This window comes from Gambusia affinis, linkage group LG14, assembly GCF_019740435.1.
Source record: "Gambusia affinis linkage group LG14, SWU_Gaff_1.0, whole genome shotgun sequence".
In the NCBI taxonomy this organism is placed as follows: Eukaryota; Metazoa; Chordata; class Actinopteri; order Cyprinodontiformes; family Poeciliidae; genus Gambusia; species Gambusia affinis.
The window spans coordinates 17666469-17692017 of record NC_057881.1 but is presented as its reverse complement, the minus strand read 5'-3'; the positions used below and the strand labels follow the sequence as shown (position 1 = coordinate 17692017).

At 38.0% G+C, this 25549-nt stretch overlaps 1 long non-coding RNA gene across 1 annotated transcript; it reads right to left on the bottom strand.

Annotated features, from left to right (window-relative positions):
* Nucleotides 1-4832: 4832 nt before the first annotated feature.
* On the bottom strand, nt 4833-25283 carry LOC122843754. The gene is made up of 3 exons (XR_006372767.1): nt 25219-25283; nt 7716-7836; nt 4833-5321 (listed from the first exon to the last, which is right to left on the bottom strand). It is a non-coding gene; the product is annotated as an uncharacterized LOC122843754 (long non-coding RNA).
* Nucleotides 25284-25549: the final 266 nt, after the last annotated feature.

The following is a 25549-nucleotide window of genomic DNA, read 5'->3' as shown; positions in this document are numbered from 1 at the left end:
TCACACCCAGGACGGCAATAGTTGCTACCAATGACACCTTTCAGTCCTTTTACTTTTTAAAACCCCTTTAAAAATATATTTTTAGGTTTAAGGACCAATTTAATTTTAGCATTGGGTCGGGTTGGTTTAGCCTGTTCTATTAATATTTTGCATTTCCTCCGATTATCTTGGTCTAACATTAACATTTGTTTGATGACTAGAAATTTTATTTTTAACAAAAAGGAGGAACTGTAAATATTTTGAGAACCAAAGTTTCAAATAGCTTGTCAAACTTGTTGATAAGTATTGAAAACAGTGTGTATTATGACCTTATGTTGACAATGTTTTTGACTTTATGTACTGTTGCAACAGACTTTGACATATTTGTCCTGATATAGTTTATTTGGTTTCCAGCACAGTTTGTGGTCACTAATGAGCCTTAAAGATTTATTTTCATAAACTATGTTGCGAGACTTTACTAAGAAAAATGCACCTGTCCTTCTTTTCTTTTATTTTAGGCAATAGAAATGATCTTTGTTGATTCAACAACGCATCACAGTTGGCAACTAAGAAACCAGTAGGGTATGTTCACCTAGAGGTTAGCTAGAGGTCAGTGAGTGTAGTGTCATGTCACCGCTCTAATCCCACCACCCCTCCCGATTCTTCTTCCTCCTCCTCATTTCTTCTCACCTCCTCCTTCCCCATTCCTGTGACAAAGAGAGCCAGTTTGGTTGCCAAGGAAACAGGCTTCTTCCACGGCGATGTTAGAACACGTAGGAAGGGCAGGGTGGCTTTTGTTTTGTTCCCGAGATGAAGGATTTTCCACATGCATGTTTAATCGCCAGACTTATGGCCCCCGAAGCCCAAGAGCCCCGGCCCATCCACCACCGCCTGATTATGCTCAATGGAGCTTCTGACACCGTCATCTCGCCTGTTTTATCACACTTCTCGGCTCTCACGGCGGCGAGCCAAGCCATTGTTGCACAACGTTCCTGATGAGACCACAGCTGGGACCACAGATAGTCAGATCAAACAAGGAAGGCACACATGCATCCATTAATGGGTGCACCCCTGGTCAAATAAACGTGCTGACTTTACATACACATGTACATGAGGCTGGGCTTACAATCCTTTTTGCCTTTTCGTGCATGTTGGCACCCACCCAGTTCTCTTTGGCTTCGCACAGCAGGGGGACAACATGGCTGATCTCCATGGGAACTGTGTGTGCCGTTCTGCTACAGCTGTGATGTATGTGGTGACACTTTTAACCCTGTGGTGAACTCTATATTGCAGGGAGACTATCCCCCCACCCCCTGCTGTTTGTTGCGTATGGCTTGAGCTAACGATATATACAAGGGTCACAGTCTGCTACAGAGTTTGCTTCCTGCATGAGGAAGAAAAAATATGCTACCCTTATCGTGGAAAACAAAAATGAAATGTTTTAAAATATGACATGTTGTTGGTCATTTATCAGTCACTGTGATTTATTGCCAATTTCTGCCACATCAAAAGTACACCAGAAATTATTCATATGCGGATATCTTTTGACGGTTTTGAAGATGTATTGGAGCTTTTTTTCTGCCCCCTTATGATGAAGCCACTTTTTTAAGGTCCACATTGATTCAAGATTATACCAAAAAGGTAAAATACTTCATCAAAAAACTAGTGCATAAAACGACATCCTGGAAGTTTTTGTCATATTTGTATGTAAAAAAAAAAAAAAAATCCACCCATCCCTGTGACCGATGTCTTCTGTTGCCACAGGGCAAAAGTAGAGTACGTCCTGGACGGATCACCAATAGATTTAAAAAAAAGTACTGTTAATTACTGTAATTGTTAAAATCCTCTAAAATCTTCATCACAAACTTTATTAAAAGAATTGTGAGAAATAAATTCCCCTTAAAATGGTGAAAATCACACACAGACTTATCACTTCAGGCAGACATGACTAGACCACATTTTGAAGGATGGTAGACCTGATTAAACTTCATTCATTTAGTTTATTGGAATTCTGACTGTCACAAATTAGACTGAGCATCATGGTATGATTGAAGGAGGCCTTCAGAAAGATAATTGGAGTATTTTCTGAGTCTGGTAAGAGGTTTACAGAGGCTTAGAAGAGCCGTCCCACTGTACAGAACACAGTCGTGGAGAACATTCAAAACCGCTGCCGTCATGCCTTGGTCTGGCTTTCCAAACAAATTCCCTAGCACCAACCGTGCCAGCTGACCGCAAGAAAAGATCACTCTTAAAACCTTCATCATATGACGTATAACTGAAACATAATACTGTTGGTATTAAAGTCCATGCCTGTACAATAACGTTTGACTTTCGTGGAGGGTGTGCCAGAAGGAAACTTTTGCTTTTTAAGCAAAATATAAAAGTCCAAAGTTTGCCAGAGAGAGAACTGACACAGAAAACACGACGTCTGGAGGAATGTTCTTAACAGAGATTAGTTTAAAATGGAATATTTCGTAAACTACAACAGAGGACATGTTTTGCAGAAACCAGGTACTGTGTTCCAGGAGCTTATTTTCCAGGAACATGGAGGTCATGACAAGGGGAAGCTTTAATGCAGGAAAGCCTGGCCAGCTCACCATCATATAATCCACCATGTAACAGAGGGGTATTCAGTGGGAATGTGACACCATTTATAAAAAAAAAAAAATAATAATAATAAGCTGAAGCATAACTGGAGCCTGCAACACAGTAAGCCCACCAACAACTGAATAAAAGTTAAGAAATGAAACGACCTGGACTGAGTCAACGCCCAGTTGATCTTACTGCGGGGCTGCGGGGCTAGAAATGGGCTGTACATGCAGTGGGGAAATGTTTGTCAGAGACTGATAAATGGGAAGGGTATTATTTCATTTGAAGAGGGTAGCAAAATGTTAGGACATGGTGTCCTAACTCTAGTGGAGAAAATGACCCCAAGCACACAAACAAACTGGTTTTGGAATGAATGGTGCTAACCTCAACCCTACTAAAATATTATGGCTTAACATTTAGGTCTATGGGAAAAATCTTCAAATTAATACCCTGAATTATGACCAAAGCTTGTTGTTTGCCGAAAAAAGCAGCCAACAGTAGATTCACCCCTGTGCACTTTAGTTTTAAAGCAGGATGGCAGTTTACTTTTTATCTCTCCACCCTGCCCAAAATAAACAAGACTTTTATGACTATCATAAGCGCATGTAAGCATCTCATTGATACCAAATGCTGCCCACCTTGAGCGCATTTTAAAGATGGAAGACAACCGAGGTCGGGTTTGGTGACTGGTAGATTTCACTGTTTATTTGGCCCTCACGTGTTTGTTTCCGGCCTGCCTCCAGATATGTATGTTCTTTATTGTCACACAACAATTCTGCAGAGCCTCTGTGGGCACGCATTTTCCACTGACATTTACAAATCATGCACTTTGTTTCATACATAAAAGACGGTCAAACGAACAAAGCCTGGGCCCGGATATGCAAGCGAAAGCACGGTTAGTTTTCTCCTTAGGTTCACATACAGAGTGACCAACGTTGTTGTGTGAAGAGACAGTGGCGTATACCTCCAGTGTCCATAACTCCATCATTGTGACATAAACATGCAAGTATCACTGTCAATAAAGAAACGTAACACAAAAATATTATGCAATCTACTACTTCTGAAGTTCAATCAAATGTCATGTCTTCCTGCTGTGCTGGACACATAGAGGAACCCCAGGTAAATATGTAAAAAAAAAAAAAAAAAAAGAAAAAAAAAGAAAGAAAACTTAAATTATATTAATCTTTCACAGCAGCAGCACAATCCAGCTCTAGAAATCTAAAGAATCCAACATTTAATTGAAAAATCTACTTAAACGACAATAAATCACGATTAGTGAGCAAGATAGTGCGGAAAAGAGTGTTAATTTAGGTTCACCAAGTGTCCATAACCTGCATTAGATTTTATCTCCATGCCAACCAGGTGTTTGGGAGGCATGCCAGGAAAAAACCAAAACCTTTTTAAACACAGGTTATCTAAGCTGTGCTTGGAGTTTAAATGTTTTTGGTTCAGATAAGACTAAGATTAGAGCACTCTGGATTTGTTTTGCATGTGTAAAAAGGTAAAAGGAAAATAAAAAACCATCTCATTCCCAGTGTTAAGCATGGTGGAGGATCTGTGAATCTGATGGTGTGTTCTTTTTCAAAAGCTAATAGGTTCAGAGTACATGGTATCATTAACGCTTTAAAGTACTTATATATTTTCCAAAAGAATATGATGGCATCTCCCACAATTTGGAAAAGCTGTCATTGTTGGGTCTTTCAACTGATGCAAATAACAAATAACCAAATCACCACAGACATCAGTATAAGTCAACACCTCACTCCCCAGACCTAAATCCTACAGAAATGTTGCTCTTTTTTGAATTTCCCATCTTGTAAAATTATAAAGTTAATGAATAAATGTTGTGCAGTTGTCGGACCTCCAAAACATGCTTCACTGGTGATTTTCTTACAAAGTACAGAATCTTTATATATATATATATATATATATATATATATTTAAATATATATATATATATATATATATATATATATATATATATATATTTTGTCCCCCAACAAAATTGTTTAAAATTAAATGTAAAGGTTATGCTACTCCAATGATGATGAATTTATTTCAAGGCTTTTTAGTGCTGCATTTGGGTTGCCCTTGCAGAAATGAGGCATCTCTTCTGTGTTTCCACCACTAGGAGTGCTGCAGCTTTGCACAAAAACCAGTACTCCCAATTCCTCCAGCACTGTTGCTCTCTCACTGTGAGCCAGGAGGAGCAGAGGAGGAAGGGGAGATGACACCCAATAAACGCTCACAACCAGACACCCTCTTAATCATACACTTTATTATGTTTGTGCTTCACAGAAACAATCGGTTCCACATTGAACCAGTTGCGGGGTAATAATATATTGTGAGGGACGAACGGATAATGCAGACAAAGTGATTGCAGATGACAAAACAAATATATGTTCAAGTGAGATCTTAAAAATAAATCACATTTCCAGCGCTTTGTGAAACAGCGACTCCAGGGAGAAACAGCAGAACATACTGAGTTTAAAGAAAACTATTTTTTGAGATTTTACCTTTTCTTACAACACAAAAATTCTAAATTCTAACACACATATATAGACATTTTATTAGAGTAGTAGGGGAATTTTCTTGATTTCTTTCACAATTTTGGTGTAGCAGAAAACAAAGGGAACATTCCATGTGTTGTTGTAGCTCCTCGGTCCTGTTTGTCCTGCTCATGGTGTGGAAGGGTCATGACCTCCGAAGAAACACTCAGAATTGCCATACCACTCGGAGGTCAACTTGAGGGTCTGAAGACAAAAGAGGCAAAGGTATGAAACAGATCAAACATCTCAAGAAGCCGATTATAATCTCAAAATGTAAGTTTATGATATGTTTTTACTTTCAAAAAAATATCTTGTCTGCTAAAACAAAATCACTCTAAAGTATGGAAATTGAGTGAGTTGTGCTCTTTGTGAAAACAACACTTTTATCTGCCAGCTACCTCATTGCAGGTTGACTGATTGTCTCATTTATCTGATTTCTTTTTGCACCAAACAATGCCTTGAAAACATATTTTATAATTCTTTAAATGAAATCAGGAATGGAGCAAACACCACAGCAACAATTCCAGAGAGAGTAAAAGAACTGACCAGGACATGATCTATTGGAGACAAATATTTAACTTGTGCTTGATTTTACAGTAAATCTGGCCAGACTCTGCGGAGAGTATGGCAACTAAAATTGGAAACGTAAAATCACAAAATAGCCACTCCAAGGGAAACAACATTTTGTTTCTTTTCATTTTTAGTCAAAATCACAAATTTAAAGACAAATTCAAAGAAGGTTTAACACTTTATTTCATTGTTTCGATTTCCTGGATTGCCCTCTACCTCAAGTTGCCAGTCCTTCACAGAAACACACAAGTGGCAAGAGGCGGAATGGCGCACTTGTGGGTGGCCCACTTTCTACCTACCCCCGCTTTGGATTCTATTGCTCTTTTCTTGTGATGTGATTTGTACTGTGATTTTCACTGTAAAGTGCTTCTGTCACCTTAGTTGGTTGCTGTTAAGCGCTATATAAACCAATCAATCAATCAAACAACCATGCAGACACACTCACACCCAAGGGCTATTTAGAGAGACTGTTTAAAAGTCATGTGTTTAGATCGTCAAAGGAAGCTGGCTTACACAGGAAGCGTGTAGAAAGACCCCAGGACTTTTTTCTTGCTGCAAGGCAACAGTGCTACCATCTTTTCCACTGTGCAGCCTCACATTGGATCACGTTATGCATTTTAGTTTAAAGAATCTCAGACTGGTTCTGTTTATTCATTTGTTCATTTATTTTCAGTGTCTTTGTATCTGGGAACTGTTTGCAGTGAACCAAAGCAGACAGATGTTAACACTGCGTGCTTCAGCATTTGCTGATGTCTCTCTAATAATAATAATAATAATAATAATAATAATAATAATAATAATAATAATAATAATAATAATAGTGCCACTGCACCATTTAACATTGTTATCACATGTGTGACTTGACAAAAAATTTTTAAAAAGTCTGCGGCATATACAAGTGTTAGTACTTTAGCAAGGCAAAATATACATGTAAACTGTTCCTTCCCCATCAATCACAAGTTGTGGTCATCATGTTTGGGGACAGCGCCCATCGTCTTGTCCACCCCTCCCCTTTCCTGCCTGTGGTCCTGCCACCGCTGTTGAGTGGGTGACCTTTTCTCTCGGCTAATCCACACCAAAAAGCCCTAATTACTGCTGCCGCTCCACCAGCCTCCTCTGACCCAATAATCAATACAGCCAATTGGCTGGCGGATCGCCCCGTCAGGCACCGGAGCTTTACATGCAACTCAGAGTTAAGTCTGCGTGTCTTAACATGCGTGCTTATGCGTATGCGACCTCATGACACAGCGATGGTGATTTCATTATAAGACCATGAAAGAAGGAAAAGCAGGTAAGGACTTAAAGGTGATGCCGTTTGGATTGGCCGCTACGGCAACAGAAAAATAAACAAGAGGATGACTAAAAAGTAACACTACACACACTTGTATTTACACGCATCCCTCCCTCCGAGCTGAGTGTTGTGACACCAGTTGACCTTATTGAGCTGCTGTTGGGCAAAGAGTCCCTGATTAGAATATCTTCCCTTTAACCTTTAGTAGAGTGACGCATCTCTGGATAGCAAAGAAATAAAATAAGTGTTTATACCGAGAGATAAAAGCATTCTGTTGACATTTTATTTCAGTGAAAGTCCCGATGGCTTTTTCAGGTAGAGTGCTTCCTGATGATGAGCTGACAGTGTGGGAGGTGTATGCTGCCCAAAGCACTTGTACTTATATTATACTATACCTCCTACTTTCTATCTTCTGATATTTTTTGCATACCTGTGCATGCCTGTAAAGCCTGAGGATATCTAGGAGCAATAACAGATGCAACATGATATGGAGAAGAAAAGAGGAGTTTAATTTAGACAGCTGCAGAAACAGAGTCATATACTTTAAAAAATAAAGGAAAGGGAAAACACAGAAGAAAGCAATCTTTTCCTCTTCCATTTCCCCTCTTCCCTTCCCTTTTTCTATCATTCTCTTCTGCTGACAGTCTTTGATTCTATTAGACAAGTTAATGAAAAGCAACAAAGAAGAGCCGACTGGCAGCCTGCACCTGTCAGAGTGTATGTCTGCGTATGCATACCCGCCAGTGTCTATGTCACGCTGTCTTCTGTCCTCAGGCACGCCAGTCAACACGGTGATGAGACATTAGGAGTGATGAGAAGCTCGTCTATATGCCTCCGAGGTGGGCTCCGTTCTGCAAACTGGAAAACGGTTATGAATATAAACGTCTGTTCCCATATGAGGTGAAGAGAGAACGTTAGGTTAAGGCTTCACTTGTGCGGCACAGCAGAAAGTGGAAAATGTACTTGGTCAACATGTTGTGTCACGAACAGAGATTCTACTCAAGGAAAAGTAAAAACTAGCCATCCAATAAATTACAAAAAAATATAAATATCTTTTTGAAATAATTTTATTAGATGGCTGGTTCTAGCAATTTGTCTGGACCACAAATAGACCACAAATGTCATATTTTACTCTAGATATCTTTATAAGATATCTAGAGATATATCCCATCAGTCCAACACAATGCAATCATAAAGACAGATTCAAATTCAATTGCATGCCATACATCCCAGTTTGATCCTACTTATAATGTAATGCCATCAGTTTCAGTTCAGAAACCAATCACAGTTCCATTGGGCCAGGGCTACTTTCTATAGGGAAAGTATAACCTTGCATGCAGAATGATTGGAAGTCGAAGCTTGGTTTGTCTGGGATTTAAACAGAGCTTAAAACAGAAGTGCTGAACTGTTACATCCTTTGATAGAACTGCTGTCATGTGGGATATAATTGCCAAGTTGACAGTGCTTATGAGATAAAATTTTTGTTCTTTATAGCAAAAAAAGAAAATAAAGAAAGAAAATAATAATAATCCAGATCCCATAATTACGAGATAAGTAATTTCTTTTTTCTTGGGAGAATGAAATGCACTTCCATTGAATAGAGACAGTTTGTGACACAATGGGAATCTATGAATAGGAATTGATGAAGAGATGAATTACACCGATCTTCACCAATGACATTACTGGGAGTTGTTAGCTATTCAAACAGGCATGAGAGGTGTGAGCACCTGGGAACTTGAATGCATCAATAGTTTTTACTGAAAGAGTTTTTCTTGGTAGTCCATTATTTCTTTAAACAAGTATAAAAAAGTGTCCCGTTTTGAATCTGCTGCCTTCAAACTTAGCTGTGCTAAACTGAGCCAAAAGCTTCTGACTTTTGCTTGGAAAGTGTTATTTTTCTTTTTTCTTTTGCTTTTCTTTCAGCAAATACTTTTCTATGGACTATTGCTAAAGCATTAGCATTAGCATTGACAAGTACTCACATTTTAACTGTTTCCCCCCCCAAAGTTACTGTTATATTAGAAGAAACTTTCAAATATTATTCAGTTTTCACTGTGAAACAGGGTGTATTAATCATGCTGTCCAGGTAAAGAAGTATTAGCCACATTTTGCCCATCCGTCAGCAGAGGTTGATAAGGTGACACCATTACTGAGACCTGTGGTCAGCTGTGAATTATCTATCAGCTCTGGTCAGCAACCTGTTCAGAGAGAGCCAATAACTCCTGGTGCAGACTCTTATGACATTTCATTTTTGCTACGAATAAAGCATGTTGACTTGGAGGCTGAGATGTTGTGAGTTTTTTAATGTCGAAATTGTTTTTAACCTTAAATATTTCTGCATCAAGTTAAAGCTTTCAAGTTAATGATGTGAGAATTATTTTCTTATTTGGATGTTCTTGGTTAAATTCAAGAAAAATCTATTCATGATAAAACGTCAACAAATGAAAAGCTGTAACTTGCTTTAGATTTTTTCCCCTTCCTTCTACTCCTTTTACTTTGCTCATAATAATATGTGACGTGTTCATTTTAAACTGTAAATTAAATTAAAAAAATTATAGTAATATAATTTTTATAATATAAAACATAAATAATATTTAATGCACATGTACAAAATGCTATTTGCTTCCCATCACTTAGTATTTTTTACACTTTTGCAAACTTACTGCGATGTCACATCTTTCCGACATAGTCAGATGAATTATGACTAGCAGTAACCGCAACTAATCTCAATTGAGAACAATCAAAAAACTATTTCTCTAACAAAATATAATCGATCAAATCTAAAAACAGAAAGAAAATATGAAAGGGGGAAGCCCTTTTTCACATCACTAAATCACTAAACCACTAAATTCTTAGTAATTAATAGACAGTTAATTATAAAGAAATAGCTTGAGTTGAAAACAAACCATCCCTTTAAATTTTTTATTTTTACGTTCAAGCATTATGAAGAACTAGCTGCATGCTTGTCTGGCCACGACCTGTGCTCCTGCACTCACAGTTTCTGCATGTGTGCTTTTCTGTGAGTGTATAACGGTGAAGTGAAGCCCAATGCTCTCCCACAGAGAGCTCTCCTAGTCAGCCCGGCCTGCTGAGTGAAACCCTGTGGTAATGTTTAGTTTTTGGGGTGAAAAAGAGGGTGAGTGGAGAAAGGATAGGGGGAAGGATGAGGGGATGACAGGGCCAGAGAAGAGAGTTAGCGAAAGAGAGTGAAGAGGGCTGCAGCTGAAGCAATGGAGGGTTTGGGTCATGGGGGAGTGACAGGGAGAGCGAGGGAAGGAAGGATGAAAGGTCCAATCGGGATGGAACACAGGAGGCTTCCCGCTTTGGCTTGTCAGTCAGTCGTCTCTCACTGACACCTGAACCTCCGCTGACCGGGTCGTGACTACCTCTCTGGCACAGGAGGTATCATTGGGGGGGGATGACCCTTGGCCTCCTCAAGTCCTCACTTTGCCGTCTGAAGCATCTCTTTACCTCCTTCCCTGCTTTCATTTCTTTAAAGGTTTTTCACCTCCAACCCTACCTGCAGTTTGGCCAAGCAGTCGCTGGAGCTTTACAAATTTATTAACTCGTCCTAAAGTTTAGGGTTTTCACCTAAGCTTCCTTGCGGCAGTGGTTATACCCATTCAGCCACGCTACAACCACAAACAGATGATTTCCAGAGGGATTCTGTGTTATAAACAACTTGGTTATGAAGTAGAATAAATATAATACTTTTTTTTTCACACAAAAATTCCAAAAGTGTATATTGCATACAATTCAGCCCCCGTTTATCTGTCACCCCTAAAGAAAATCCAGCTATTCCAACTAATGACAATCATGAGTTACCAAATAATAAGTAAAAAGAATCTCCCTGATGTTATGTAAAGCCATTAGAGCTTTGTTAGAGCATATTAGTGAGCAAGCAGCATCATCAAGACCAAGGAACACAGACAGATTAGCGACATAGCGGTGGAGAAGTTTGAAGCAGGATTAGATTTTAAAATAATATTACAAGCTTTAAGCATGAGCACTGGGCATTGGTCAACACATCATCTACAAATGGAAATACTACGAAAGAGAGTACGAACTGCAGGAACAGCAAAGAGACCCATGGTACCTCCTGTGGTACTGCAGAGATACGCAGCTTTGTTGGGAGAAACTTTCAGGTGGACAGCTATTAGTTCTGAACTCCAGAAACCAGAAAACTGACCAAGTGGAGTTTGTTCTATCTAATAACATCAATGTATGGATATGTTGATATATCCCAATAAAATACATTGATGTTTCTGATCGTAATGTGATAGATTTGAAATGTTCAAGAGGTATGTATACATTTTTGACAGCTCTGTATGGCACCTGCTTCATTTTGGTAATGAAATCTATCTTAAGGTCCACTGGCATTATTTGTCTGTGCATGAGGCTTTTCTAGGAGAAATTTGATTACTTCAACATGCATTTCCTCATGCATGTGGTGGAGTAGTGTAATAATTAGATAATGAACTGCTAGTCTTTGTGTAATGTGGTGTTTAGATATCTTGAACTGAGACAGTGAAGTCAGCTGACGAGGTTTAGACCATGGTCAAAGGAGAATTTTGCCGTGCAAATAAGGAAATCCGTGCGGTGAATTAATAGGATTTGACCCAAACTGATAAGTTGACATATGACTACGCCATAAATAAACAGATACACATATTCAGCCATGCTTATTTATCCCTGGAGAGCGAGCTCTAATCCTGGGTTTACATTGTTCGGACAACACAGATAATCCTCCTAACAGGGTGTTTATCTATAGAAAATTGCAACCTCTGAAACCTCAACACACACTTGTGACCTGAAGGGGCAAAAGCAGCAACAATACAAAAGAAAATGTTTGCGTGGAAAGCAAAGAAAGGTGAACAAAGAGAGATCAGAGGAAGGAAAAGGGAAGTGCAAAATGACAAAGGAGGGATGCATCGGAGGAAGAGCAGATGAAAGAAAGCTCTGTGCTGTCAGGTATGCAGATGAGTGCAAGACGACATCAGTGCACACATAAAGCATGTAGACTGCGATTAGAGAAAGAGATCAAAGGCGGCAGGGAGCGTCTGATAACAGAAGGAGCAGATAAAATTAGAGATAGAGACTTCCAGTGGTCACATACATAATCCATTTTTAAAACGAACACAAATTATATTTAAAGCTGTCACTGTAGAACCTCCAAGTGTTTTATTAGGGTTAGTTTCATTTACCAACTTCTCACTAGTTTCCCCAACAAATACACAATAGACCATCATCAGTTCTTTTTCATCATCTTTCATTGTGCTTTAATGTTATTAAACTAACACTGATTAAAGTTGCCAAGAAGGTTTTTAAAGAAACTGCCTGATTTTGTATAATTTTCACTAACCAGAGTAAGATGACCATGAAAACAGAGTTATGAAGTGAAGAATGGATTTTCAATGCAAGGTGGCACCTATTACAAAACACACTGGAGAAAAAAACTGCTAATTCTGGATTGACTGTACTTGGGTTGAGCACATAACCAAAGGCATAAGACTGGTGGGTGAGCAACTTTTTTTCAACAAAATATTCAAAAACATTGCATTTGCATTTAAGCTACCAGTGGTTCAACCTGGTGAACCTTAATCTGCAGCTACTTTCTTGGCCTGTGCATACTCTGCATAAACAGAGAGTTTTGATCTTCTCTCTCAGAGTTGCAAGAACAAAATTGCATCATTCTGTTCTTGTTTTGTTATTCATCACAGGTGTTCTCCCATGGGAGAGCACCAAGCCACTCTGCTCCAGAAAAAAACTATCTCCTGAACTTTCTCCAGGATCTTATTAAAGGGACTTTCAAAACATATAGTTATACATCATACCATTATTAAGTGCAAACTCCCTATAGAAACCATAACTTTATAAAATTATGCTGTACCTTAGAACATAACTGTAAAGCCTAAAGTGTGTGTATATTTGTGTGTGTGCGCAGATGTGCATTCTGCGCTCGCATCATAGTGTACATTACCCATAAGGCTGTTTGGTTTGACAGAAAGGACGAGGAATAGACCTGCTCTACAGGACATGTAAGCTAGAGTTATGTCACTTGTGATTTAGTGCTATATAGTCAACAAAGTGAACATCAAGGGAGGGTAAGGTATACCCTGGGGATTGTTTTTCTTCTGATTCCTTCTGGTGTTTACTGGCGGTATAGTCTGTACTGCAAGTGCAGGTGGGCCAAACTAGATGGCTGGAGCTCATTATAAGTTGGTCAGACTATCATTTTTGGCAGAAGTAATGGAAGAAGATTTGAAGTTAAAATTTTAAACATGCTCTTGATTGAACAAATCAACCAGATTGTATAGTTTGTAACCACGGGGCCTACAATTGATAGCTAAAATATCACCTTTGCCTACCAGATCTGTCTGACGAAAAGCTCTTCCTCTTCTCATTAAGAAGAAACACTCTGCTGCACCATAGATAGACCATTGAGAAAACTGTGACAATGTAAACAGCTGTCTGATTCAAAAGTAATGATGTGTACAAATACCAAACATTGTTCACTCAAATTTCTAGGAAAGTTTTTTTTTTTTTTTTTATTTGTTATTTTTGCAGCGGGTGGAAATTTACCCATGACTGATAGTTGTTTTGAATGATTCTTTGTTCAATTCGACCAAAACTACTTTTCCACGAGCCTCCAAGCTAAGATTACTTGGACGGCTGCTGGGAGTCTACTGAATACTCTCAAATTTTTCCAATAACATAATTTAAAAAAACAAAAAACACAATTTCTTTACAAGCTTCCAGTTGCGTGAAGAAGCACGTTGCTAAAGGGTGGCAGAGTTTTGCCAATATATTTTTTTTTACTGTGCAAATGTATGTCTTTGCCATTTTGTCACACTTGAATGTTTCAGATCATTAAACAAATTCTAATATAAGACAAAGATAACCTGAGTAAATACAAAGTGCTGTTTTAAATGATAACTCCACTTTCTAAGCAAAAAGTGCCCTTCAAGCCTTTTATTTCAAAACATAAAATAGCTTACATTTCAGATTTTGCAAGTTTTGCATGTTCTTTTACATGGAAATACTTTATATCTACCTCAAGCATAACTGGATTGAGAATTTATGTAAACCCATCTGCTATGAAAAGATGGCCCATGGCCAATAAAATCCAACTTTATGATTTTCTCTGTCATTAAATCTTCATTGTCTTACTGCTATGCTTCAGGCTCTAGCTTCACATTTTATGACCCTGAACTGCAAGATAAATGGACAGACTAAAACATATTGAAATTCCTTTTAAATCAAAGCTGATGTAATGTCTATTGTTTCAATTTTAAGTCTCTGGTGTTTTTTTTGTTTTTTTTTTTATTTCTGTTGCTGTTTGATGTTCAGTTTGAACTCTTGGTCTATGCTAACTGCTGAATTTTTACATCCCCACAGACTGTTAATGATGCTGGAAATGCAAAATACATTGCTTTCAGTGTGCCAGTGAATATATCCTGAAGATACCACAAACACAAAACATAATGGGAACTGTTTCATCACCTGGGGATGGGTTTGAATTTATAATGTATGCTGTCAGAGGTAGATGTCACAAAAGTTATCATTTCCATAAAAGATAAGTAGCTTAATGCTGTAACACAAGCCATTCTTGATGGGAGACCACGCTCTTAGTCACTCATCATTCTTTCATGCTTCAGCTAAACTGCCGGATGAAAATAATCTGTCTTAAACATGAGCTGCTTTTTTCCAAGCACCTCTCAGAATGCAAAACATTTTTGCTTCATAAGCTGGAAAATTATAAGATTTGGCAGAACACACTCGGCTTCCTGGAATAATTCTAAATGAATACAATCCACTTTAAAAAGCAAAATTTCTTTCTTTTATCAGACACAGGACATTGCTTTATGCTAAAAAACTAAAAATCACTTGAGCAGATCTCTCAATAGGTGTCAGTACAGGTAGGGGTGTCCTAATCAGAATTTTTCATAAATTTATCTCAACAGAAACACACTCACTCGTATACATTAATGATTTTCTGAAGCTACAGAATCCATTTGCACAAAAAGCTAAAGTAAGTCTGCAACATAACCTTAATTGATGCTTTAATACAATGATAACAATACCACTAATCTTCAAACTATTGATAGGTTTAAAATAATCCTTTTCATTTCACCAATACGCCAGTTCATAATATGTTATGAACTGAAACTGAACACTTTTAGCCACGCTGGCTGGGTGGGTCAGTTGACAGAGCATGTGCATCGTGCTCAGAGGCTAGTCTCGACATGGATGTCCTGGGTTCAATTCCCAGTCTTGGGCCATTTGCTGCATGTCTTTCCCTTCTCTTCCCTCTGTATTTCCTGTCTCTTCATTGTTCAGTAAAAACCACTGGAGCCTAAGAGTCTTTTTTTTATTGTTTTTTTTTTTTTTTAAATGCAATATATCTCATATCAGATTGCAACATCCGCTGGGTTTCGCAATGGATCTTGAACGTAGGTAAATTTGGGTTGATTCCCAGATCAATGTTCTGAAGGCACCCTAGTCGAGACGGGAGGCACAAGAGAAACCCAAATAGTTTCAGCCATTTGACTTCTTGACAGCCAACTGCTCAACAGCAAGATTCAAACTTCACCCCACAGTCATGCATACACAAATACACTTCAGTGGCTAAATGCCATTCCAGTATCTAACACTGCCTGCTGGAATATTGCTCTGACTTGCGTTAACTCACCTTTTGGGGGAGGTTAGGAAGCCGCACTGGGTGTGGGGGGGATATCGGCAAAACAGCGACAAGCTTTAGCATGCATGTCAGGGCCGGGGAATGCTTTCTGAGCCAAATGCCAGTCTATAGATTGCAGAGGGGACTAAAGATCACATCATCGTCCAGCCGGGCGCAGGTGACACCGGACAGCGGACGGGAGAGGGGTTGGACCGAATGATCCCTGCCAGGGTGAGGCATTATAGACAGCCGCTGTCATTACAGGCCAAACATGCACTAGTTTGAGAGCACAAATGTAAACACACCCACTGGGTAACACACACACAGACACGAGCTGTGACAACGGCGATATAGACAAGGGCTGTCATTAGAGGAGTCTCTGTGGAGCTCAAATGATAACGAGCGGAGAGGGAGGATGAGCAGGGGGAAGCAAAGAGGGTGACTGGCCCGCTGTCTGCTGGGAGAGCTGGTGGTGTTGGAGAGGTCATCTCACTGTAAGAGCCCTTGAACAGGTGACCCAATAAGACCACATTCTCTCTTTGTGGGTCAACTGTCTCTGAGAGAACTGTTTTCCTTAAGCACAGTCAAAGGACTTTTCTTTGTGTACACAACACGTAGCTCGAATTTGAAGTGATTGTTTCCGACACTATTTAGAAGGATCATATATCAAAACTTTAAATGAGTCTTCACTAGAACAGATGGTTAAACATATAGACAAGCTACTTTGATAATGAAAGACTCAACAGGATTAATTTAAGAGAAAAGTTTGATTCTTTTTTTTTTATCCATGGTTATGCAAATTAATTATTTAGTAATCTTTTTTTCAGTTGCCTGTAATTTTTTAAAAATCAAAATATAAAAATAAGGTTACAAGAAAAGACAGACATTTTCATACCAGCTAGGCATTTGGACTAGGTATCCTATCATGGTTTCATGCCACCAATGTGCCTGTGTGATGGATTTTTAACACCAGATACCGTTTAAGTGATTGGAAGACCTGAATTAAATTATTTGGATGGAGGACGAAATGCTTTTTCAATGCCTCAAATTCTGGTAAGCTGTACTATAAAAGGTTACAGATTTTTGGGGAATAGCTGCAAAAGGAGGCACTTTTCCATAATTACATTCAAGTAAGAACTGCCACTAATAGGAAGAAGTGTTCTCTGAAAGTTTTGGTTGTTTGGAATGCTCTCCTTTTTTCCTACAGTGAGACATTAATTTTCAAATTAAGTTGAGAAAAGTGCATTAAATACCAAGCCAAAGTTGATATCAAATTATTCAAACAGTGTTTTCAAAAGTAGTGAGGATAATAAGTACTTAATACATTGAATCTCAACTCAATTCCTTTGACATATGCTCTCATTAATATGACACAAATCCCTGTGCATAAAGCTTAGGGTAAACAAGCAGCCATGCAAATACAGTAAATCATCCACTTTAACTTCAGATCAATTTGTTGGGCTAAGCTCCATGTTTTGAGTGCTGCAGATTTGGATCTAAACCGCTCTTTGCCCTCAGGCGACAGAGAGCACATCAGTGCATAGTTTCACTCCAGCTCTCTGACTCCCACTGTGTAAGGTGCTGCAGGCTCTGTACAAACCAGAGGCTTTGAGTTACAATATGCTGTCACTAAAACATCTCTTTCATTTTCCATTAAAACAAGCAGCTGTTTTAACTCCACAGCAAAGCAGTCTGTCTCCTAATGTTTGAACCGCAAAACACTAATTTTACTTCACGCTATATCTTAAAATATTATCTAGCAAGTGGCGAGGTTTTGGGTGATATTACTCAAGATGTCTAAATCCTCGATGGGATCCGATCTGCTTTCACATGTCAGAAACCATCAAACAGACTCGAGCACTCTGGCTTGTCAGTTAACACACAAATTGCTCCATGATCCCTCCAGATTTTGTTTCCAACGCTCTCCTGTCACAGCACACGTGAGCGCCGTTTCTCTTCTTGTGAGAGTTACTGGCAGGTGGTTCTCAGGTAAGAACGGTGTCAGGTGAGATCAAACACCACAAACAATGGTCGGCAGTCCCCGCGAGCAGAATCCGCAGCTCGCATCATCTGCAAACTCCACCCGACAAGAAGACGTTTGACTCAAAGTGCTGAAACCTGTCTTGTGCCTTCAAGCCGTGTAGGTGTATGTCTGTGTGTGAAAGTGGTTACTGTGGTTGTTCCTCTCTGTGATGTGCCAGCAACCATCTCCTTGGGGCTGTTTTAACGTGTACTGTTTAACCTGTCTTCCTGTTGATGAAACCAAAGGCTCAGCTCTTTGATGTCAACGGCCTGGCTCTATTTCCTAATTGACAACTACTGGTGACTTTGTGGTTTAGGCTTTCGGATTACGTTTTTACTCTCCATCTTAACCCCATCTCTTCTGTCCAATTAGAAAATCACAGCAAGGTTATCAAAAGCCGAAGCTAAATAAAATGTCATATCATACAAAAGCAGTGAGCAGCATCACCATAAAACACCAGACTGAGGCGGCTGGACATTGACCCTAAATATACAGCCACAGTTACAACGGACTTGTTACTTTCATGGTTCTCAAATGGCTGGTGGTAATTGACCTGCTATTAGTGGTACTCAGGAAATGCTTTGGCATTATTTGCAAAGTGAATTTGATCACATTAACTGTAATGTAGGTCTTAGGACCACCAACAACTGGAATAATGACCTGTTCAGGCAGTTTTAGCTGGGATTTGTAAGAAACTTTCAAAAAGAAGCGTAGAGAAAACATTTGGACAAGTCCTTCTACGAACTGAATTGGACAACAGTAGAACAAGGATCTAAAGATTTTTATCAGTAATATGCATGTACTCACTTGAATTTCTACATCATATCAGTGCTGAGCTCATATTATTATTTACTATTTTTGTTAAAAAGTATGTAAAACAATAAATTTGGCAAGTTATGGCTGTAAAAAACCTCAGTTATGGCTGTTGCAGGAAGTTACCAAAATTGATTCTTTGTCACTTTTTCAGTTAATATCATGGATGTTCGTACACCTGGCATTGGTTTGTTGTAAACTTCCAATTTCACCAACCATTTCTTCTGACTGCAAGTAATATGAATGGTTTGGCGTAGTCCAATCACAGTCACAACTTAAATATAGGAATCTGAAGGCAGCTAAAAATTGGGAAGATAGACAGAATGCCATCCAGACTCAAATCCTTGGAGCTTATCACTAAAGATAAATTCTTAAAATACCAGTGAAAACATGCCAAAGGTCGATGAGCAAATGCAAGAGGTGTGTTACTTTAGTGGCTCTAAAGATTTTTCTATTGGTTATTGAGTTTGTTTTTAAATGATTGGTTATAATAATAATAACACAGAGTGTAAAGGAAAGACTGATTCATTATGTTGGAATGCTGGTGCCCTCTCATCACATAAAAGCTATCGCAGAAAACGCCTGCTATATCCAATAAAATGTTGCGCATCCAGGTTCTTAATCAGTTTCTTGAAAGAAAAGCATCTTTAGTTAGTTAAAGATGCTTCAATTAATTAATTATAGCTACATATTGTATCCTATGATGTGACACTAAAAGCTTGGATAACTCACTTCTTCTTACTCAAAATAATTTTAAAAGCCTCACAATGATTTTAATGATACAATCAAATTATTGTATCATTATTCACATTCCATTGGTTTTTGCCCTTTTATTTTTTTTCAGTGAATGAAAGCTTAATAGCATTGGTAATAAAATGTTATTACTTGATTATTACCCCTTAGCTGTTAAGTTATTGGAGTGGTTTAGAATTTAATGAATAAATAGTTGACTTGTTAGAATTTTTATCCTGTGGACAGGGAAAAAAAGATTTTTGTTTTCTTAACAAGTTCTACCACTTTTGCTTTAGTTGTTGGTCGCTAAGACTTCTTTAAATACAAAACACAAATTGCTACCACATCATTACTATTAGTAAATATATCTTAAAGCTGGTTGACTGCATTCAATTAATGCTGCTTTGTTTAAAATTGTATCTTTCTCCATAACTCAAAACAAAATTTAAATCACGTTCGTTTGGATGTGTCCGTAAGACAAAGTTTGACATTTTCCACACTAAGGTTTCTGATGGAATTTTGAAAGTTTCTAAATTTTTCTGGGAATAGGATTTCATTCCCAGGAAATGTGGCTACTCAAATAACCACATTTTCATCAGATCTGTTACTTTATCTGTGCTTGCAGCAGCTGCTGTTCTTCCTCTGGATTGCTGCACCGACATGTTAGTACAGAGGTTCAAGAGGGACATGTCAAACACTGGGTGAACCAGTGTCGGCCAAAAATGCAGTTGCGGTTCTGGGCAGACGTTTACTGCACCCTTTATGAACATGAATGTGGTCATAATTTTGAAGTTTCAATTAGTTGTTCAAAGCATTTTAGTTTTAATAAGGAATTGAGTTTACAAAATATTATAATTAAAATCGGAAGTTGTATATTGACAGTACTCTTTAATTTATTTATTATTTTATTGCCCTTAATATGTTTCTGGTATAATTCTTGTTAGATATTTTACCACTTACCTTTACACAAACCATTGTCCAAAAGTTGATTTACATAAACTTTAAACTATACTCCCTACTCAGGGTTGAGATTTTGAATGTGGTAAGATCACTGTTGTTTTGAAATTCTTGTCTACGTTCCTGACTTCCTACCATCTGACACAAGCTCTCTCCTTGAAATTTCCATCTGCTCACATAGACAAGCCAGATGTCTTCAGGTGAAAGGTCTCATGGTCAGATAAGACAAAGGTCTCATCAGAGACAGTCAATTTGGCTTGTTGGCTGACATATTCAATAGGCGAGTTGAAAGAATACTGTACATAATTTTAAACACGGTGGTGGCAGCATCCAGAGGGAAAGCTACATCGCATGGAGTGGATGGAATATCGTTACCTGCTGTATAGGGAAAACTTGGACACAGTGCTCCAAAAGTATGTCAAGTGTTCATCAGAACTGGTTTTGGGATGGGTAAAGCTGCAAATGACCTCAACACTAATGAATATTCAGGGACTATGCCTGAAAGTCAGGTTTGTGCCAGGAAACAACTAAATTTTGAAATGCGCCTCATCAATTCCACCCACAAGAGAGATTTAATGTTCAGTCAGAATCATCAAGTGGTCCAAAGACAGTTATCCAAATGTTAGTGGAGATGAACATGGATAAGCCATTATGGATAGGAAAACAACTACTATGAATTTCGAGTTGTATTGTTGAATTTGTACATGAATGAAATGCAGATGTTTTTTTTCTGTTGTTTTTTTGAGTTAGCGACTGAAAAACAATGGCCTGGATGCATCAATACAGGCCCAAAATTAGCATGCTGTGTGACTATGATATCTGAGTCTGATCAAGATCAAAAAAACCAAAAGAGCAAAATGTACAAAATGATAGAGACGGATTTACCAACACACATTACTGATCAAAAATATATATCTTGACACTAGCCCTATATGACGAATCTTGAGTTTGCTGTAGTTACTTTTCTGTCCTTGAAGCCACTTTTATTACTGAAAGTGTTACTTATTAGCTACTGCCAGGACATTGCTCAGTGGCTCTTTCTGTTGAGACTAAAGTATGTGAATAGTTACCTGGATGTGTCTGCCAGTATACATCTGTTTGTCTCTCAGGTGTTGGTACTCACTTTAGTTAGAAAAACTATCAACAGAGGATTCTTGGAGACTGGGGCGGCCTACACAAAGACCATCCAGGCTCTTTTCAGTGTCACCCGATCTCTTGTGTGTTTGGACGTGTATGTATGGCTAGATAAGTGTGTGTGTGTGTTTGCGCGCGCGCGTAGTTGGGGGGGTTCTTTCTTTAGGGTTTGAGGGCGCCTCATTGGCTCCAACGCCAGGGTCAACTGGAGGTCAGGACATGTGTGATGGATGGACCCTGTGTCTGTAGACCACTATCCAGCCTACATGCTCCCAGTCTTGGCTCCTCCTGTGGGCCTCTAACTCATCAAAGTCCCCTGGCTGTGCTCTCCTGTTTTCACATTTCTCTGTGTACCTCCGATTGGCACCCCGAGTCGGAGTGCCTGAGCTGAGCAGTACAAAGAAAACTGCAGACAACTCCTGGAGGTGAGTGCTGATGTCAAGATGCGGACTTTCTGCTTTTCCTCCATCCAGTCAACCACATCCCTCTTCCCTTCTTCCCTGTCTCCCACTTTAGCCGGCATGCTTCTCCTACCACAGCAGCACACAGCAACTGATTTCATGATGTCATCTCTTTCCCCCATCACTCTGTCAATCCATCCATTTGCCTCTGTCGCACATCTGTCGATGAAGGAATTCATTTTGTCTGCCAATCACACCAAAGGAGTGGTCAGTTTGAGCAGATGTGCCGATACCTGGACTAGCATGATGAGCGGTTTCTGTCTGTCCGCATCACTGCCTCTCGGGGTTTCCACCTCTTTCTGTTTGAACTGAGCAGTCAGTAAAAGCATCAGAAAGAAATTTCTGAGAGAAGTGTTTGATCCTTTTGTATTAGACTCTTTTTACAGAGCTGTATATGTGCAGAAAATAAACCTTATTTGCAAACCGAGTTCTGACCTGTACATGGAAGCACAAAAATATTTTCTTGCTGCTTATTTACGACATATTTCAGACAGACAATGACGAAATGGGACTTTGCCTCTTCAGCTATTACATAAACGTAATAGATGTGTAAGATGGGATTTATGTGAAAAAGTGATGCATTTGTATTCAAATGCATCTGATTTTTAAGACAGGACATAAGTATATGATCTTATTTTGTCAGTCTTCTGTATAATTAGTATAGCGCACACAGACACAGAATTAAAGAAATAAAAATAGAACCTGGGATCCAAAGCTTGAAACATCTGATTCCACAAAACAAAAATCCCCTTTGACATTTTTTTCTATAACATTCACTGTATGTGTGTGGACATACATACAAGTCATCATCCTCTGCTACTTGCAACTGTTTCTATTACTTCATCGAAAACTATTTTTGCACGTTACCGCCTGTCTTACTGTGTGGGCTCTGTTTTAAATAGCTCTTTGCTTTCAGGTTCTTCTTTATTAATGGCTCTCCCAACTTTTTGTTCCTTCCATGTTATACCTTTGCAGGAAGAGACAAATCCAATTATTATTATGTGTCCATTTTTTAATTAGACTTTTTTTTCATTTCAGTCTAAAAGGAAGATTGATATCATTCTTGTAGAGGAAGCTCCCTTGTTTTTGGTCCAAAGCTAAACTGAGAAAAGCTCTGCTTGGTATCTTTTAAAGCAAATTCAATTACTTCCATATTTCAGAAATATACAAGAAAATGCAAATAAATGCAAAACATTGTTTTTCCAACAAGTCACGTACTGCTAAATAAACACATAAACTAGATAGATAGATAGATAGATAGATAGATAGATAGATAGATAGATAGATAGATAGATAGATAGATAGATAGATAGATAGATAGATAGATAGATAGATAGATAGATAGATAGATAGATAGATAGATAGATAGATAGATAGATAGATAGATAGATAGATAGATAGATAGATAGATAGATAGATAGATAGATAGATAGATAGATAGATAGATAGATAGATAGATAGATAGATAGATAGATAGATAGATAGATAGATAGATAGATAGATAGATAGATAGATAGATAGATAGATAGATAGATAGATAGATAGATAGATAGATAGATAGATAGATAGATAGATTGATTGATTTTAAAATTAAATAAACATTTGAATTATTCGATTGGAAGAATATATTTAAACATCTGTAAAATAAAATGATAAATTCATATAGATATAAGTATCTCTTTCAGAAGAAGTTTTCATTAGATTATTGATTGATAAAATAATCTGATGTTAAAGTTATGCTTCAAATTATACTGATTGGAAACATATTCATGATCGGGTTTTGTCGGAAAATGTACTTTATTTTAAAAGAAAGTGTTATTATTATTATTATTATTATTATTATTATTATTATTATTATTATTATTATTATTATTATTATTATTATTATTATTATATTTCGTGGTGTTTTCTAACTCAAATGCCTGAAATCCGATGAGCCTAAACTTTGTCAGATCGTGTGAAATATTATATATATATATATATATATATATATATATATATATATATATATATATATATATATATATATGTAATGCTTTGAACATTTAATGCTCCGCACCAGCGTCTTAATGGTTTGAGTTAAGCATCTGTCATCGTCCATATGTTTATCTCTGGGCCTTAATAGAAACCATCAGGATCGTCGGGAAGTCCTCTCCCGTGACGCCTTTCCTTTTCCTGTCATTTGTATTGGTTTGCTAATTATTTTTACTTCGGAGTTTCGTTTAAAACCGGCCGTCTAAGTCAGGTTTGTTTGCCCTGTGCGGGGTGTACAAACTCTAGTTTAGGTTTGAGGGGGTTAGGATGGTGCTGTCACAACAAACTGAAGCCGTGACCGAGGATTGACCCTGAATGCACGGCCTTTTCTTTTGAGACTCAGCTGGGTTTCACTCTGAGAGGATCCTGTAGCGCACACCGGCAGCAGGGGGGAATGAGAGTGGCTGCAACTCATAAAGTAGGGTGCGCAAGGTTCCATAGAGGAATGGATATTGTTAAAAATCACATGTAGAGTATTTTTCCATTTCAGCTCCATACCAGACAAAGTAGCACATCTGTCTTGAAACTGACCTGTTATTACATCTTGTTGCATGTTAGTGATGTAATATGGTGTTATTTAACTACTACTACTACTACTATTAGTAGTAGTAGTAGTAGTAGTAATAATAATAATAATAATAATAATAATAATAATAATAATAATAATAATAATAATAATAATAATAATAATAATAATAATAATAATAATAATAATAATAATAATAATTTGACCTACTTAAATATTCCTGCTTAAAATTGTAACTATGTCATTTTCGATAATTATTAGCAAATATGTTTATTTAAGGGACCTTTACAACGGATTACATTAAATAATTTTTTATTTAAAAAAATGTCAAATCTTTATTCAGTTCAAAACGGCAAAAATATAGACTGAATTTGTGAATTTGGTTATGACTATAACAGCTGTTTTAAACAAACTTTAATTAGTGATTGCTTCGATTTTTCTTCATAGTCTCTATTAAAATATTTATTTTGAAATCTTAAATTATACCCAGATTTAGCCACAAACTGCATAGGTCTAATAGTTTGCGTCTATGCAAGTTGCTTGAGGGTAATACTATGTTCAAAAATTACATATTTGGTCTCTTTTGAGCACAAAACAGACAGTAAACCCGCTGAATGTTGCGCGTTTTCAGTTAATCGCAGTATTCAGAGAGGCCTTACAAACAAAACGGACTCTCACCTTGAGCAACAAGTGTGTGTACACTGAACTATTTATATAAAACAAATAAAAATAAGGGCGTCTACAGTTATCAAATAACCTTGCCATCTTCCAGAACAACAAATGTTCTTCCTAATGTTATAAACGCGCTCTGACATAACGAGGCGAGCGTTTGCTCAATTAAAAGCGAGAAAAAAAGAGCGGCTTGACTTACTCGACTTACCCATGTGTGGAGTTGAATTGGACTGAGGCCGCCTGTGCCAGAGACTCTCTACAGCTCAAATACAGCCGCTTCTGCAGGTGGATCCAAGGTAAAGGTGAACTGCGCTCATTAATCACGCTTCTTTCATGGGCTTTTTGTCCTTTTAAGGTAAAATGGACGCGCATCCTGCACACCAGGAATTAAAACAACACACCACAAACCCGCGAAGCCCTGTTCTTTCTCCCAGGGTGTCGAATACACCGACGTTTTTCCCCCTCACAGGTCTTCTCCTTGAAAATTATGTTGTAAACCCGAGAGAATTGTTAAAGGAAGTTTGCACTCTTTTCTTATT